Source organism: Ailuropoda melanoleuca, chromosome 1 (genome assembly GCF_002007445.2).
Source record: "Ailuropoda melanoleuca isolate Jingjing chromosome 1, ASM200744v2, whole genome shotgun sequence".
Taxonomy (NCBI): domain Eukaryota; kingdom Metazoa; phylum Chordata; class Mammalia; order Carnivora; family Ursidae; genus Ailuropoda; species Ailuropoda melanoleuca.
The window spans coordinates 148,270,550-148,289,119 of record NC_048218.1 but is presented as its reverse complement, the minus strand read 5'-3'; the positions used below and the strand labels follow the sequence as shown (position 1 = coordinate 148,289,119).

The following is an 18,570-nucleotide window of genomic DNA, read 5'->3' as shown; positions in this document are numbered from 1 at the left end:
CTGCCCCTTACTTTGATATTTCCCAGCCAGGCAGTAAACGGACAAGTGCAGCTTGGCAAATCCTGGCAAGCAGCCAGTACCCTACGCCACAACTCATAAGAAAACTAGACTGGAGGACACACCTTAGGCCAGAAACCCTAAGTTGTTTTCTTCCACACAAAACTGTCATCTGTTTGACTTCTGATATCAGAGGGGGGATTATTACAGTGTGATGAGAGAAGAGAGCAGTACAAAACCCTTCTGCAGGACCAGGGTAAAGGAAGTCCCAGGTCTAACAAGGAAGAACACACACCGTCCCCTTGCCTGACATCGAGCCATCTTGTTCCTTGCTAGCTTATGGGCCAGCAGCCTGTCCGACTGCCATTCTGAGCAACAAGAACGCAGTGGGAACATGGCTAGGCTACTTCTCACATTGGGAAAAAGGCTCTGGCTCTCTTACCATGCCAGAACATGGATTGAGAAAGCAGACGAGGGAGCAAACACACCAAATACGACTGTGGCCTTCCACAAAGAGATGCTGCCCAGTAGTAAAAATGTGGCTTAATCAATAGGAGAGCCTAACCAATCAGAGTAGCCATTTGACCCTTAGGGACAGAAAACTGAGGAAGTGGTTAGATGCCAAAAAAGTTCTCTCCCTAGTGTCTCCCCTCATGAAGAAAAAATGCTAGAATCCCCTTCTCTGTTGGTTGAGGCTGATGAGGGGGCAGAAGGCTGGCTGAAGACAAAGCATAAGCCTACACCCTGCACCCTCCCACTCCTGGTTGGGGTACATGATGTTCCTCCAGGAAGTTCCCAACTATCTTCATGTTAATGCCTTACTAGAGGGGTAAACAACCTTAACTTGACAAGGCAAGGCCTCCAGGTATCCTGTGAGTCTTCTTTAACATATGAAAGTATTTTCTCAACCTCCCTTTCTCCTTACCTCCCCCAACCCCATACTATATAATCAGACACCCCTCACAACCTGTGGCAGCAGCTATTCTGCCCATGGGTCCTGTCCCTGTGCTTTAATAAACCACCATTTTTTTTTAAGATTTTATTTATTCCTTCGACAGAGAGAGAGACAGCCAGCGAGAGAGGGAACACAAGCAGGGGACGTGGGAGAGGGAGAAGCAGGCTCTCAGCGGAAGAGCCCGATGTGGGGCTCGATCCCAGAACCCCAGGATCATGTCCTGAGCCAAAGGCAGACGCTTAACGACTGAGCCACCCAGGTGCCCCTAATAAACCACCATTTTGCACCAAAGACGTCTCAAGAGTTCTTTCTTGGTCATCAGCTCCAGACTCCACCCCACTGAACCTCACCGATATCCCACAACCTCATCAAGGCTAGCATGTAAGAGGGACAGAGATTAAATTTCCCTTTATGTAGTGCCAGAAGTAATGATCAAGGTTAGGGCCTCCTAAATGTATGGAAATTCACCAAAATTAAAGCAAGGGGAAATGGGAGGTTCTCAAGGAGAAAAGCTAAAGAAGAAGCCCTCACAAAGGGCAAAAACCAAGTTAGCTATGATAAGCTATAAACATTCATTCCCTCATTCTCTCTGTCTCTGACCCCCCTACACACACCCCTTTCCTTATTGTCTTGCTAATCACCTCCATTCTTTTACCTGCAACCCACCCCTACTCCCCCGCCTTGTCTTCCTCTGCTGAGTCAAGCAGACACTCCTCTAACACCAACTTAAAATAGTCTAAATGGAGACTTCAGTTCCCAACTCCATTTGGCCTATTAGGTCTAGCATCCACCATTAATTGACAACTTTTCTCTGTTGACATTAGTTCATATCTCATCAGGCCAGTTCATCTTTAGGTCACTAGAGGAGTTATCTTGCACCTGCATATACTAACTAACTTCTCAGGAGTACCTATAAATGAGGCTCTTAAATATATGAGTCTAATCTGGTTCTGAGACCAATTCTGACCACGAACCAATGGTCAGACATCAGCTGGGTGTCCTACAACTTAAACTGATACTCCCTGGAGATAGCGTCAGATTCCACAGGTTAAGGGCTCAGTCCCACAAGATCTCCCTGTCCCTCCAACTCTGATGCCAGTCACCAAGTCCAGGCTGTGTTTCTTTCTTTTTGTTTTTGTTTTTTAAGATTTTATTTATTCATTTGACAGAGATAGAGACAGCCAGCGAGAGAGGGAACACAAGCAGGCGGAGTGGGAGAGGAAGAAGCAGGCTCCCAGCATAGGAGCCCGATGTGGGGCTCGATCCCAGAACGCCGGGATCACACCCTGAGCCGAAGGCAGACACTTAAGGACTGAGCCACCCAGGCACCCCCAAGCTGTGTTTCTGACCAGACTGCCTATAAACCAGAGGTTCCCACAGTCGCCTCCTTGGGTTCAGTTCATTTGTTGGAGCAGTTCACAGAACTCAGAGAAACAATTTACTTACTAGTTACTGACTGACTATAAAAGGATATAACTCGGGAATAGTCAGATAAGAGAGACACATAGCACAAGGTAAGGGGAAAGGGCACAGAGCTTCCATGCTCTCTCCTGAGGCACTCCCTGCCCCAAATCTTCATGTGTTCACCAGCACAGAGGTTCTCCCAATCCTATCGATTTTTGGATATTTATAGAGGCTTCCTTACAATGATTGATGTAATCATTGGCTATTGGTGATTGATCTAACCCCAGTCCCTCTCCCCTCCCTGGAGTTGGGGATGGGACTGAAAATTCCAAACCTCTAATCAGAGTTGGTTTCCTGGCAACCAGCTCCAGTCCACAGGTACTTTGAAAACTCACTTCGTTTACAAAACAAAAGACACCTCTATTGTTATCATTTAGGAAACCACAAGGGTTTTAGGAGCTGTGTGCTAGAAATGGGGACAAAGACCAAATACATATTTGTTATTATAAATCACAATATCACAACTCATAAAATGCTGGCCAGGCCTGGGTCCAATCAGGCCAACGTGGACACTGAGGGCAGCAGAGACCGAAGTCGAGAATTCCTCTCATAGCTGTTCTAGGATGCTAGTGTTTTCAGTCGCTCTACCCAGGATCTTCTGCTCAATTGATCCTCGCTGAACGGAGCTGGCTAATAGCAGTAGCTTCCAGTTAATCGAGTCATCTGAACAAAATGTCCATTTTAAATTTATTTCCTATTTCTCCTGATTCTTTTCTCATAGAGTAATCTATAAAGATCCAGAAATAAAACTTTATTTGCAAAAGGTGAACTTCTAGTGAATGGAATAATTTTAACATGACTGCCAGGAATTTTTCATGTATCTAGCTTTCTTATGCTAGCTGAAATTATTGATCTGACCAAGTTGGCACATAATAAATGATATTAAGTTACAGATTATATTCACCTGTATTTAATTTGGCATTTTAAATAAAATTATTGACAATAAAATTCATCACATTTTCTGTAATTTTTTTTTCAGCTCTCAATAAAATTTTATACATGCATAAGACTATACAGATAGAAGATTTCACTGGGAAGTTTTAGAATTATCAGAATTACTAGTCCATTTATTCAGTAGTCCTGTCTCTTAGATCTATGAATACACTACAGTCAACTATATAAGAGAATAAGGTTTAAATTAGAGTAAGAGATTGTGTTTTAAGCATACTTTTTGTATGCAACGTTAGAACTATAAAATCAAAAACTTGCAATTGGAAAGAATACAAATAAACATAACCTAACACAGTGTCTGACCCATTTTAAGTGCTCAGTAAATGTCTGGCTGAATGAGTGGACATGGAGAAGACAACACAAATGTGGGATATATAAGTACATATACAAAGAACTATAGAATAACTTTCTTTACATACAGGGGATAGAAGAACATGTTTTTACACTTGGGGATCCTGAAGATGGTAAGATAATGTTCAAGTAGCCACTGGAAAGATAGAAAAGTAGAGGAAAATTATTTAGACCAATGTGTGAATATTTACATTCTCCATTATTGATTTGAATAGAAATATTAAAATCCAAGAACAATTACAGATTTAATATCTTGAGAAAGGAGGAAATTTTAATTAAAATTTGCAAACAGAATAAACCTTTAAGGAATGCCTCTGGAAAGGAAAGGAATTAATAATAAAAATGCTTGTGTAACTTGAAAAAATCAAAAACATGGAAAAAATTAAGAAGAAAAAAATTAATTTATAAAGAGAAATTATTCCAACACAATAAATGTCAATAATGCAATAACAGAGGAACATAACGGGAAGTCAGGAAGGAACCAGTTTCACAGTAATAGGTTTACAGAGAGAGAAAATGTCTACAAGAACCATTAGGAAATTTCCTGGCATAATGTGGGTTAACAGAAGCTGAAAGTAGCATTCATTTTATAGAAAGTATACACACCACAGGACAGCTGATGCATCAGAAAGAGTTATTTAGAGTTGACATTTGCTTCTTGTTGAATTCCTTAGGAGAGCTAAATCTAAATGAGGAATTTCAACTTATAATTTTTAAATTTTGTTTACAGTAATTAGTATATGAAAGATGAAAGGTCAAAGAAAAAAATGATTTATTTAAAAAATATGTATCTCTCCATCAAAGTGCTTCATGTTGTTCCAAGTCTTTAAAAACATCTACAAGATATTCCATCAACAAAGATCAAAGAATGATGATATTATCTGCCTATGTAAATCCCCGTTCTGATAAAAGAGAGAAAAGGTAAGTATTATAAACCTCTTCCAATCTCCCTAGAACCCTTAACTTTAAAAATTGGGGAGGGGGATCATTTTCTATGAGGCCAGTAATTCAAAAGATCAGGGATCTTAAAGTATGTTAATTTGTCCATGTCACCATGAGTGTAGTTTGCTAGTTTACTTCTGAAGCAAATACCATTTCTTATTACTCAAAATAAATAGTTAATGCCTTCCTCCGCTCTAGCATGTACCTACTTTTCCAACACACTTGATCTGTTCCCTACAAAGCAAACCCAAAATTAAATGGAAAAGAACAAAGTGAAACCTTATCTTCACCTACAAGAGTGACTCTAAACACAGTAACAATCACGCCAGACAAAAGAGACATAATTTCATACTTACAGTGTAACATCACTTAAAAGACTTTGAAGTAGTCCTTTAAACATTCGAGGTTAAAGTGTTTCTGGTTGAATTGCTAAACTAGCATTAAAATAAAATAACATGGTTTCTTATTGGTTCTGTTTTATTTTTAATGATGTTGGGCTCAACACCTGTCTAGAACAGAAGCCAATCAGACCAGTTCCACGACCTGGGCTGTGTCTGCATTTTATGGAGAGTAAGAGGAATGAAGACCCATGACTGTTCTCCCAGCCTCTGACTTTCTCAGTCTTCTGGATTACTTAGTGAATATTTAATGAATAAATGGGTGAGGGAAGGAAGGTAGAGAGGGAAAGGAGGAACAGATAAAAGGGGAAGGAAGAAGAAAAAAACAAAAAGAATTTTTTGTGATTTAAGTACTTGACCTATCTCAAAAATCGGGCAAAATAAGCCTACCAAATATTATATGGATTCTGTGGGGTACAGCAGGCAGGTAGCCCCCCATCTGAAAAAATAAATGAACTTCCATCTATTTGTTTCTTGAGGCTTAAAATTAACAAAGACATTTATACCACTGTCAGTTTTAATGTGATGTTTGGATTATTATAACAGAAATTTAATTTCACTTAGCAGTGTTTCTCAGATGTGATCGAAGACTGGCCGTGCATGGATTGCCTCGGATTGTGCTCATTTGCACCTTTCCTTCCAGAGTAATTATTAGAAGCAACTCACTTGACTCAGAAGTGTCCTGGTTTAGAAAATAATTTTTATTGCCACTCAACCAACGACCATATGCACTTGAAAATCCTGGTTCTTTCTAGAAGTAGAGCTTCCTGGGTCCTGCCTTAAACCTAGTAACTTCAAACCTCTGAGGGGCAGGCCCAGGATCTGCATCTTAACAAATACCCTTTAGGTAATTGTTAGGGTTACAGAAGTTTGAGAACTGCTGCATTAATATATAATAGAGAGTATTAGATTTCAATGAGGTGAAAGATTTCAATGAGGCCAGTAAATGAAAATAAACAGGAAGAGGTGACATTATTGAAGAATACACCTAAAGCCATCAATATATAATTGTGTTTATTTGGCAAGTTTCTTTATGGTCTGCATCCACTACCACATCTATCTTTGTCCCAGTGGCAGGGAGATCAGTCAAATGGTACAAATGAGAGGAAGCTAACACTGCAGGATTTCATCCAGCTTCTGTATTTACATTTGTTTTGCCATCACTCCAGTTCTATGTACAGTAGCCCCCTTATCCACAGGGGATACCTTCCCAAGACCCCCAGTGGATGTCTGGCACTATGGACAGTACCAAACCCAAACTCTACTATGTTTTTTCCTATACATATTCCCTATGATAAAGTGTAATTTATATATTAGGCACAGTAAGAGATTAATAACAATAATAATAAAATAGAACCATTGTAACAATATATTGTAGTAAAAGTTTTGTGAATGTGGTCTCTCTCAAAATATCTTACTGTATTGTACTCACCCTTCTTGTGATGACCTGAGAGGATAAAATGCCTGCATGAAGAGATGAAGTGACATGAATGATGTGGGCATTATGACACAGTAGTGTTGGGACACTAATGACCTTCTGACCATATGTCAGAAGGAGGATGATCTGTTTCCAGGGCCACACAGTTGACCTTGGGAGCAGAAACCACGGAAAGGGAAACCACAGATAAGGGGAAACTACTGTATATTTATATCCTGCTCATTCGACCTCATTCTCTCTTTAGACCAGCTACACTTGTCTTCCTATAAAAAACTGGTTAGGCCACATGGTTGTTTTTCATCCTTCTGCAAGTCTTCTGTAGATCCAAATTTTGGCTTTAGAAAAATAAATATAATTTTCCAGTAATTAATGCTGAGTTTTTTTCCCAGAAACATAAGGAAAGAGAGAGAACAGTGTAACCCCATGAAGGAGGAGATTAGCTTGAAGTCTTCTTTTCTTCTTGTAGCTTTCTTCTTCACAAATAGTTGGATGATTTTTTCATTAAAATTAAGCAGCTCCAGGTAGGATCATTGTATACATAGGTTGTCCTTGATCTCTATATAAGTTAACTAATGTTCTCTGATTGCAAGGAACATGAAACAACTCCGGCTAACTTGGCCAAAAAGGGAGGATTGTGGGAAGCATTCTAGGGCATTTCATGAAATCTAAGGAGTAAAGGGCAGAGTCTCAAAGGGACAAGAAGTGGGGAGGTTTGAGGGCCTCAAAGAGTTTACAGATCTCTCTATCGAATTTGCCACTAATGTGACTTGAATCAAATGGCATCCCATCTCTCTATCTTACCATTTCAAATTTTGATAATTGGGATACAGAGCATAGTCAGGGGCAGCTCCCAGACAGGTATTCATGGCCAGGTAGACAGAATCACATAGCATAGATGTCATCTGGGGCCTATGTCTGTGTGCAAAGGAATAATCTCTCTGGGAGAAAAGAAACTTACTGTTGACCATACAACTATCCCAAAGCCATGTCCTCCATTTCACCCTCTGGCTGCTTAACAGACATGCTCGTGTGCGTGCGTGTACACACACACACACACACACACACACACACACGTCTTTTTTTCCCCTGTATCCAAAAAAACCCAACAACTCAAAACACATGATCCAACCAAATCTCACACAACACAATGGGGAACAACCAAAGTTACTTCCAGCCACTGCACACAGAGAGGAGATGCTGACCTTCAAGTCCAGGACCTCTGGCGTATGTGCATTCCTCTTCAATTCTGTCAGAATCCCATTTCAGTATTCTACAGCCTATGAACCACATGATAAATTGAACCATTACCTGGATAACATTATATATCCCTGGAAAAAAGAAAGAGACAAGAAAAGAAAAAAATAATTATTATAATTCTCATTTTAAAAGGAAACATGAGAATAAATACTTAGCAAGGAAAATACTGGTGCAAGCTACAGCCATCCATTTTGCAGGCATTCACAAGACTGCTGGTGACATATGAGATAGATTCCTCCCCTGCTTGTTCCAAGTTCTCCTGGCTTTCAGCCAACACCACAGCTTGCCAAGGATCTTTGCCCTGATTGCACAAAGAATCCAACATGCCCAGGTGGTAGTCGCAGCTCCCAATTCAACAAAACCTACATTTTTTTTTAACCCTTGGATGAAACATTCTCCCAATGAGTACTGAATTACTTAGGCTAAAAGAGTTACAGAAATAATTTTAAAGAGTTAAAGCAAAACTTCTGAAAGTGAAAGAGTAGTTGTAATTATTAGAAATATCTTCACCCCTAAGCCTTAGGTTGTATTCCAGCTGTGAAAACAATATCAAATATATTGGTCACTGGTTCCATTCCTGTTCTACATCCTACAACTTAGCATACCAATACCACAAGGTGCTACTTCTTAGATACTGCCATGGTTAAGTTTCCAATAGATCCTTCCAATGAAGCATGGCTTCATCGGGACGAAAGGGTATTTATATAGTAAGGCCACGCAGTCAGTAGCCTATTGCCTTGTTTGGCAGTGCAGTGAGTTCACCAATTAAAACCTAGGTATTGAATCCTGTGATGCTTTTAAGGCATGTAAGCAGGGAAAGCAAATATAAATCCAGAAAGACTATTCCAGTGATGATAAGTTGTTGCTCCTCCATGATGAAAGGGCATTTCCAACTCAAAAGAATGTATCTGCTGCAAGGTAATACACCAGTTTCCCTAGAAATATATGGCTAGTCACCATTGCTAACAGTCTATGATCAGTCTTGGTGGAAAGAAATTTATGTTACTGAGTCTTTTTTTTTTTAATTTTAATGTTTTTTTACTATATTATGTTACTGAGTCTAACCATCACCTCCAATCTGGCCATCACAGCTATTATGCCCATGAACCAATAGACTGGCTCAAGGAGGAGGATGACTGACTCCCACAGAAGGAATCATTTTGTACTCCTAGTATTAAGAACCTCTTCTTGGGGCGCCTGGGTGGCTCAGTGGTTAAGCATCTGCCTTCGGCTCGGGGCGTGATCCCGGGGTCCTGGGATCGAGCCCCGCATCAGGCTCCCTGCTGAGGGCCCGCTTCTTCCTCTCCCACTCTCCCTGCTTGTGTTCCCTCTCTCGCTGGCTGTCTCTCTGTCAAATAAATAAATACAATCTTTTAAAAAAATTTTTAAAAAAATAAGAACCTCTTCTGCAATGATGTGTCTCAGCGAGCATTCACACGGACACACTTATTCTTACTCTAGGCCCATTCTGAATGGTCCAGTCACCCTTCCCTAAAACCTCATTGCTATCAGTTCTCCAGTCTTGATCCTTCCAAGTCCCTAACCATTTAGTCAGACCAGGACTAAAAATGACCCAGTATGTACTCACTTAGCCTAAAAAAAAGCCAACTCTTTCCAAAGCCTCCTGCCCTAGTATATCCCTCATTGCCCAAGTCACTCTGGCCTTCCCTCAGAGACATCTCTTACCCCTCCACAATCCAGCAATGAAAGGGTAAATGTCTGGCACCACAGGAGGTCTTCAGCCCCAGTTTCAGTGCTAGATTCCAACTGCCTTACTTGTTACAGATTTTGGAAGTTATCTTTGTGCCAAATAATTAGCTTAAGAATTAGTATAGATCCTGACCTCAGGTAAAGTAGACAATAAAATGTTTCCTTCAAAGCAAAGTGAACAATAAAATTTCTGCCCAGACTTTAATGACTGTAAGCATTTTCCTTCTCACTTGTAGTGCAGGGCCACCCAGAACAGAAGCACTACCTCTCAACTGTCTGGTGCCAGCATATCATAAAACCATCCGTACAGCAGGCTCAAGTTACTGTCCCTGATCCACCAGGCATAGGAAACTCCCCAGGAGCCTTACGGAAGAAAGTAACATAGGTGTACAACTGCCTGGTTATATAATTTACCTGTGTCTTCAGGCTTCTCACGGGCTCAGCCTCACAGGGTTCTCTTCTTTCTCAATCCACTTGAGGTGGAGTGCTGCTGGGAATGGCTGGCTCTATGGCTAAGTGTCTGAGACAACACCATTTCATGTGAAGCATCAAGGTACCATGGCTGTGTTATGCCAGATGGTGGAATGATTCGGTCTCTACATGAGCCTAGCCACAAGCCAGGAGTCATCTGCTGAAGAAGAGTTTGCATTTTCCCAAACACAAAGGGTCTCCTTTCTGGTTGTCTTACTGGGGCTTGTTAAAGTCACAGACTCCATATAGCTTTTGGCTGGGCCATAGATCTTTCCAGCAGTACTGGATCCACTAACTCACATGCTTGCAGCCGGGGAGAACTGGTAAGCCCCCTCGCACGTTGGGCCCCACTCCAAACTGGCAGCTTTTGGGTGGCCACCCAGGAAAAGGCCAGCATGTGACTCCCAAAAGGGGCCGCACTATGTCTAAAATCCAAAGAGGACCCAACTCACTGTGCCTGGCAAATTCTCTTCAGAAATTTGTAAATGAATATTGCATTACCTCACATTAATTACAAACTCAATGTTTAACTTCAAAGTGCTAAAATTTCAAAGTGCTGCTGTTCTATTAATCAAACGTGGTTATTTTTCTCATTTAATTCCTTCCTTCCTTATTTAAACTTTGTCTACTTACAAAAAGGATTAAAAGCACCTTGTCATGTCACATTGCTTTTTTGTGATAAAATGGTAGCAAGAAATTGCAGAGAAAAGTAGTTCCTTATAAAATTTAAGTAGGGAAGTAAGTTCACCACTTAGCTACATTTAGTTTCTATGTTGTGAATCCATATGCAGCAATCTGCCCATTTGAAAAATTATGTAAGGACTGTTCAAAAGCTCTTAGAATCTTTTGCTCTTATATGAGACAAACAGAATGAATATTGCCCTGCCTAAGTGGGAAATCATCTTTTGCCGTGCTCTTTGGAAGCCATCACAGCCAAGACTTTTAAATGTAAATGTGTATCAGGAATTTTTTAACAAATTACTCTTTTGTCTATTCCCTGTAACAAAACTCATAAGTAAATTAACACCAAGATTCTTTTGATCTTTTTAAAGCAATTTTAACACAAATTGATTTTGAGTGCACTCAAAATATCCTCCATTTACTTCTACAAGTATTTAGTGATCACCCACTATGAGCAGGCTCTATGCGAGGCCGTGGAGACATAAGGCCTAGTCAATAAGCTATCAAAGAATTTATGGTCTAGGGCCGCCTGGCTGGCTCAGTCTGTTAAGCATCTGACTCTTGATTTTGGCTCAGGTCATGATCTCAGAGTCTTGAGATCGAGCCCTGTGTCCAGCTCCACGCTGGGCATGAAGCCTGCTTCAGATTCTCTCTCTCCCTCTCCTTCTGCCCCTCTCCTCCTTCTCCTTGCTCTCTCTCTCTCAAAAGAAAAAAAAAGTTGTTTACAGTCTAGTAGAAGATATAAATAAGTAGAAAATTACCAGATAGTCTAAGAGGTCCTAAGACAGGGCTAATAAGGGGCGCCTGGGTGGCACAGCGGTTAAGCGTCTGCCTTCAGCTCAGGGCGTGATCCCAGCATTGTGGGATCGAAGCCCCACATCAGGCTCCTCCGCTATGAGCCTGCTTCTTCCTCTCCCACTTCCCCTGCTTGTGTTCCCTCTCTCGCTGGCTGTCTCTATCTCTGTCGAATGAATAAATAAAATCTTTAAAAAAAAAAAAAAGACAAGGCTAATAAGAGGGTGTTATGAAATTGGGGGGTGAGGGAAGACTTTCCATGGAAGTGAAATCTAAGCCAAGGCCTAAAAGGAAAAGGAGCCACAAAGACCAAGATGCTACTAAATGAAGGAAGAAGAGTGTGTTCTGAGCAAAGCAAAAGTTATGTGCAAAGGCCCCCACGGACCAAAGAAACCACAGAAAGCACAGTTATGTTTGGGTCCTTGAAGGCAGTTTGATAAGGCTGGCTCTTAGAACTGGGGTGGTGGTAGTAAGCATGGTAGTGGAAGGACAGAGAGGGTAATGGAAACGTGTGGTAGAGATAATTGTTTGGCTCCACTATAGCTCCACTTTCTTTGCTAAATGAATCTCAGATAATTGGCACAGATCCGTTGAATTAAGGACAGCTAGGGAATGAGTCAAGGTAATTCTCACTTCACAATCATGATTCTAGGGTTGGGCAAGTGACCCCGTTCTGGCCAGTCAGATCTAAGGAGAAATCAGCTGAAGCTTCCCTCCCAGGCTAAAAACAGACCCTCCCTAGGAGAAGGCTGTTGCCTCCATCTTCCCTGTCTGGAATGCTCACATAGGTCTTAAAGACTATCTGGAGCTGCTTCTTTCCTTGATCAAGGAAAAGACCCAAAGAATTGCAGAGCTAACTAAGGCATTACCATGTAGTGGAACCGATAAACCATCACTGGAACCATCTCTGTCTTTATCTGCACTTCTTGGTATATGAGAGAATGAAATGCCTCTACTATTTAAATCTATTTGTCTGTGTTCTGTTACTTGCAGCTGAGTATCTTCCTAAGGCTCATATGAAGATGGAACTGAGAAGCTTGGGGCCATATCATGAAGGGCCTTACAGGCTATTCTCATCTAGACCCCTTGTTTGCAGGTGACAGAAACCTATTTCTAACTGGCTTAGGTGACAGTGGGGACTTCATAGGATGTCCTGGGGTATTTTGTGTGATGCAAGGAAGGATGGAACAACCAGCTTCTGGAAGGACAGGGGTACAGCCAAGGATTGGGGACAACTCGAATTAAGGCTTCAAATCCCACCAGCACATTGTTCCCTATCTCTCATCTCTGCTTCTCCCCATGGGCTGGCTTCATTCTTTCTCACTGTTGACTGGGTTCTGGCACACGGTGAAAAACATGACCACTGACAGCTTTTGAGCTTCCCTTTTAGCTTCCACTCTCCAGAAGGAACTAGCACATTCTCCCTCTAATATTAAATTTAAGAAGCCCACTTAATTTTCATGAATAAAGTAGTAGTTCTGGATGGCCAGAGCAAGAGGTAACCATTGTACAAGGGACCACCAGAAAATTTAAGCTAAAGAGAGAAATAATTAAATTTGTACTACAGAAAGATGACCTTAGGTTCAGCTAGAGAATGGAGTAGGAGGGTGGTTCCAGGAGAAAGGGTAATTTTTAACATAAAAATTAACAATTCACAAGTTTCTGTAAGACATAAAATACCAAATATGAAAATCCAATGATCTACCCTTATCATGTGTTCCTACCAATCCAACATATTTTAGTAGAAAAGAATTTACTGTTTATTCTGCAGAAAGTACACATTTTATCTGAAATCAAAGGCAGATGAAGCCTTAGGATGTATAAAATGCTAGTAATTGAAAGCAAACAGTTGGAAATAAAAGCATAGTCATGAAACTAAAAATGTGTCAAATACAATTATACATAACAGTAAAAATAATTAGCCCAAGTGAATTATCAAATATGCTATTAGTGCAACTTAAAGATGAATTGGGAGATTTCAGATATAGGTGTTTTTGGGTTTTTTTGGAGCCTAGATCTGTTCTAGATGAGTGTTTCTTCAAGAGGGGACCACAAACCAACAAACCAAGGGGAAAAGACAATAGATGGGAAAAAGTCAGGTTGAAGAGGGAAAAGAAAATAGAGAAACAGAACATCTAGAAGTGTGTTACAATCACTCCAAGGAATAAATGGTACTTTCCTCTGCATTTTCTACCACATCACTTTTCTACCACATCACCTTTCCAATAAGGACTATGCCCCCTCCTTAAACAAACAAACAAACAAACAACAACAACAACAACAAAACACGCAGAGAAAGAGAAGGAAAGGGAGTATTTCCTCAATACAAAACCGTTATTTGCTGTAACTTCCCTGATGCAGGCTCCATGCTTGGATTGGCAACAAAAATTGATAGGGCTTAGTGCTGCAAATTTACCAATTATTAGAGGAAGTCATTAAGAGGACATGACCACCGTTTGACCTGGGAGCTGGACCCAGGCAGTATGAGACTCTCTACCGCCTTCCATCCTTGAAATGTAAGTTTTTCCCCGTGTGGGAGCCATTTCAAGGACATAGCCTTGAGAGAGCAATGTGTTGTTGAGCCTATCTGGATGGTACATGTGACTGAATCCAGTGAAGCCCTCTATATAAACTCTTAAGATTCTGGTAGGTGGGTGTGAAGATCTGCTTGGCTTGCTGCCACCCAAGTCAAGCCTCGTATGTAAGTTCCCTTGCTTATTAAAACTGTCACCTACCAATCTGGAGTAGTCTGCCACTTTCCTCAGTCAGTCCTTGCCCTCCTCATATGAAGGCCAGTTTCAAATTTCATCTGGGGAACTCCAGAGGTTGTGTACCATCCCCCAACCAATGCTGGGTGCCTCTCCTTAGTGTCACTGGATAACAACAGAGTCATGGACCACTACTTGTACTAAGATGAGGCCCTGAAAGGGGAAAGAAGGAAACACAGAATTCCTCACAGTTTTCCATCCAGATCCTGTGAGACTTCCCTTAGTAGTCTCTACCTTACCAAGTTACCTTAGCTTCTGATTCCATAGAGCCAATGGTTCTCAAAATTTAGTGTGCATCACAATAACTGAGGGAGATAGTTTAAAATTCAGAACCCTGGAACTCAACCCAAAGGTTAATTCACTAGGTCTGGATGGAGTGTACACTGTTGATGAGACCATCAGGTGTTCCACATGCCCACTGAAGTTTAAGAACGACTGCCCTGGAGAGAGATTCCAGATCAGTGGGGGAAACACACATTCTCTGTTGTTTTTTTTTTTTAAAAGATAGATGGATTGATTGATTGATTGATTTGCGACAGAGAGAGAGAGAGCAGGGGGAGGGGCAGAGGGAGAGAGAGAATCCTGAAGCCGACTCTGTGCTGAGCACAGAGTGGGGGCCCAATCCCAGGACCCTGAGATCATGACCTGAGCTGAAATCAAGAGTTGGCAGCTTAACAAAAGTAGCCACCCAGGTATCCCTCTCCGACTTTTAAAAAATGCAAATAGTAATCTCAGACACTGGGAAGGTTTGCTTATATATCAAGAAGGCCAGGACACATTTTGAAATAAAAATTACAAGATTATAAAGACTGAGTGGTAGTAGTAATAAGGAGTGGTATCCATATGGATTCAAATACTTTTTAAGCTATTCTAAAATTGTTTTCTGCTTTACATGATGAAGAGATATTTCTGACATTAACAAAGTAGAACATTTATGACTAAATCTGGTAGGTAGAACAGAAGGCCTAAACAGAAATAACAAACACCATGGTTAGCAACAGGGCATCAGAATGACATGCTGATCTCAATAAACTTACAGATGCTAGAGTCCCACTCCAGACCTACTGAATCAAAATCTTTGCGGGTAAACACAAGCCAAGGAAGATTTTGATTCACTGTGAAAGCAGAGAACCAATGCTTTAAACCAGGACCACAGATACACCACTGCCACCTGATGGAAATGTACCCAAACTGTAAGGACAGCTTTCTGAACCGTGGTTTCTTTTCTTTTTTTCTTTTTTTTTTTAAGATTTTATTTATTTATTCGACAGAGATAGAGACAGCCAGCGAGAGAGGGAACACAAGCAGGGGGAGTGGGAGAGGAAGAAGCAGGCTCATAGCAGAGGAGCCTGTGGGGCTCGATCCCATAACGCCGGGATCACGCCCTGAGCTGAAGGCAGACGCTTAACTGCTGTGCCACCCAGGCGCCCCATGAACCGTGGTTTCTTTTGCAAGCTGAACCTACCATACTAACCTGTTGAAAGGACGATCACAATTACAAGCATTAAAAAAAAAAAGTAAATATACATAAAATATACAAATTCTTATTTGCAAGTTTGTTAACCTTTACTCAAAATACACAGGGTTTTATCATTTATAAGGTATATTCACATGCATTAATTAGATTAATTCCTAATAACATTTTAGAATGAGAGTTGTCTATATTTTACTCATAAAGACACAGGCTTAGAGAGGGTTAATGATTAGTCTAATGGTTCCCAAACTTGTGTACATGTTGGGAAATAAATGCTAACTTATTGGGGTGCCTGGGTGGCTCAGTCAGTTAAGTGTCTGCCTTCTGCTCAGGTCATGATCTCAGGGTCCTGGGATCAAGCCCCACATTGGGCTCTCTGTTCAGCAGGGAGTATGCTACTCCCTCTTACTTTCCCTCTGTGCTCTCTCCCTCTTCTGTCTCTCAAATAAATCAATAAAATCTTTCAAAAAATGCTAACTTATTCGTATATATGAGTCAAAAAATACTAATGCCTGTGTCACAGCCTTAGAGAATGAGATTTAATTTGTCTTGGGTGTGACCTGAGTTTTGGCATTTTTTAAAGAGCCCCATGAATCTAATTTGCAGACAAATTTGGGAAACACTGGGCTAGCCCCAACTCAGATGGTAATGAACGAGATTGGAGTTCAGGCATTTTGATGTTAACGCTCACGAAATTGTATTTGGCATAAATCAAACACAATAATTAACCTCAGCTAAGAGTTTCTCAATAAAGCAGGGTTTCCAAATTTCTCTGGCCATAAGAATCACTAAGTTAGATTTAAAAATACAGATTCTTGACTGTGGACTCCGGGAAACAAACTGAGGGCTTCAGAGGGGAGGGGGGTAGGGGATTGGGATAGGCCGGTGATGGGTATTAAGGAGGGCACATATTGCATGCTGCACTGGGTGTTATATGCAAATAATGAATCATGGAACATTGCATCAACAACTGGGGTTGTACTGTATGGTGACTAATATAACAAAATAAAAATTAAAAAAGAAAAAAGAAATAAAAATACAGATTCTTAGGAACTTGCACAGAATTTTCTGATGCTGTAGATTTGAAAAGGTCCTGAGGAATGTGCATGTTTCCCAAGTTGTCTTAGTCCGTTTGGGCTACTATAACAGAATACCATAGACTGAGTGGCTTATAAACAACAGAAATCTATTTCTCACAGTTCTGGAGGATGGGAAGTCCAAGATCAAGGTGCTGGCATGTCCAGTGTCTGGTCAGAGCCCTCTTTCTGTTTTTGTAGACAGCTGTCTTCTGTGTCTTCACATGGAGAAGGAGCTCTGTGGGATCTTTTTTATAAGGGCTCTAAGTTAGCTCTCAAAGTCTTCACCTTGAAATATCATCACATTAAGGATTAGGCTTCAACATATGAATTTGAGGGGACGCAAACATTTATAGTTTATAGCACAAGTGCTTACATGATTTTTAGGACAAAATAAGAGTGGAAAAAAACTATAATAAAGAATAGTACGGGGCGCCTGGGTGGCACAGCGGTTAAGCGTCTGCCTTCGGCTCAGGGCGTGATCCCAGCGTTATGGGATCGAGCCCCACATCAGGCTCCTCTGCTATGAGCCTGCTTCTTCCTCTCCCACTCCCCCTGCTTGTGTTCCCTCTCTCGCTGGCTGTCTCTATCTCTGTCAAATAAATAAATAAAATCTTTAAAAAAAATTAAAAAAAAAAGAATAGTACATTATATCAATATTATATTAGTATCAAATGTCAAAGGTAGGTTTTAAAAATGGCTAAGAATTAATGGAGAGACTTTAACAAAACAAAGCCAAGAGAAAAAACTGGCCACCCCACCCTCAAAGAATCTAATTGTATACAAACTATTCATTCATTAATACATTTTCACTGATGAATTCACTGATGAATATGTAAGACTGTAGATCTATGGCATGCTGGTAGATGTGCTAAGGGACACACAAATGAAGAAGGCGGAGTCCTTGCCATCAAAGACCTGATTGCCTGTGTGCATCTCCTATGAAAAAGTGCAAATTGCTTAAGCTGGCTCTGGGTTTTAAGTCCAATAGTCTTTATTTTCCTACTTGAGAAAGTTTTCATTTCAGATTGCTTCAGCGAGCATTTAATGAGAACTCTAACATGGATTTAGGAGATATAGAAAGTGTTATGGTAGCAGTGGTAGTAGTGAGAACAGGAGGGCCAAGAGTTACTGGGCACTCTGAACTGGGAGCTAAGGAACACCTTCAGGGACAGTCCGGCCCTGGCACCTAGAGACAGAGATAATTCTTGTGTGAATGAATCTGGGGGGGTGGGGGACAGTGAATGTGGGGGATAGTGAACAAGAGAAGACAAGCGGAAATCAGTGTTGGCAGGTGAGCAAGGCAAATTAGGACTGATAAAGGTGTTGAATTTCTTGATTAGGCATTTGATTTTGATGTAACCTTTGGAAGATTTTGCAGTTGGGATTGAAGCCAGCCATAACAGAGTTTTATTAACTTCATACTTAAAGAGTAATTCTAAGGCATGGGTTCTGTCTTCTATTACTTTACACATCACCTTCCCCACTCCAGCTCACCATAACCCACCACACCTACACAATTACACACCCATACACGCATGCACACACACACCGAATTCTTAGCTTAAAGTAGATACACAAATAAGTACTTAAAATACTTATATTGTGACAATCTCTTTTTTTTCATATTGTAACAATCTTAACTAACTAAATACACAATCCTGGATGGAAATAAATTTTTAAATTTCAGACAAGAAACAGCCAGAGTTGGAAAGGCAATGGAGATAAGACCAAGAAAAATGGACAGAACAGTGGAGAGACACTAGAAAAGAAACTGTAGTTTCTTTTTTTTTTTTTTTTAAAGATTTTATTTATTTATTTGACAGAGATAGAGACAGCCAG

The 18,570-nt window shown here is 40.7% G+C and overlaps 1 long non-coding RNA gene across 2 annotated transcripts in view; it reads right to left on the bottom strand.

Annotated features, from left to right (window-relative positions):
- Positions 1-2,178: 2,178 nt before the first annotated feature.
- The window catches only part of LOC117803765, a 24,348-nt gene continuing 7,956 nt past the window's right edge, over positions 2,179-18,570 (bottom strand). Inside the window, exons 2-4 of one of the 2 annotated variants that reach the window (XR_004627835.1) lie at positions 7,699-7,824; positions 3,787-3,854; positions 2,179-3,143 (exon numbers count right to left, since the gene is read on the bottom strand). This is a non-coding gene — a long non-coding RNA (uncharacterized LOC117803765). Of the gene's footprint in view, positions 3,855-7,698; positions 7,825-18,570 lie in introns of both variants that reach the window. The other variant, XR_004627834.1, reaches the window with a different exon arrangement.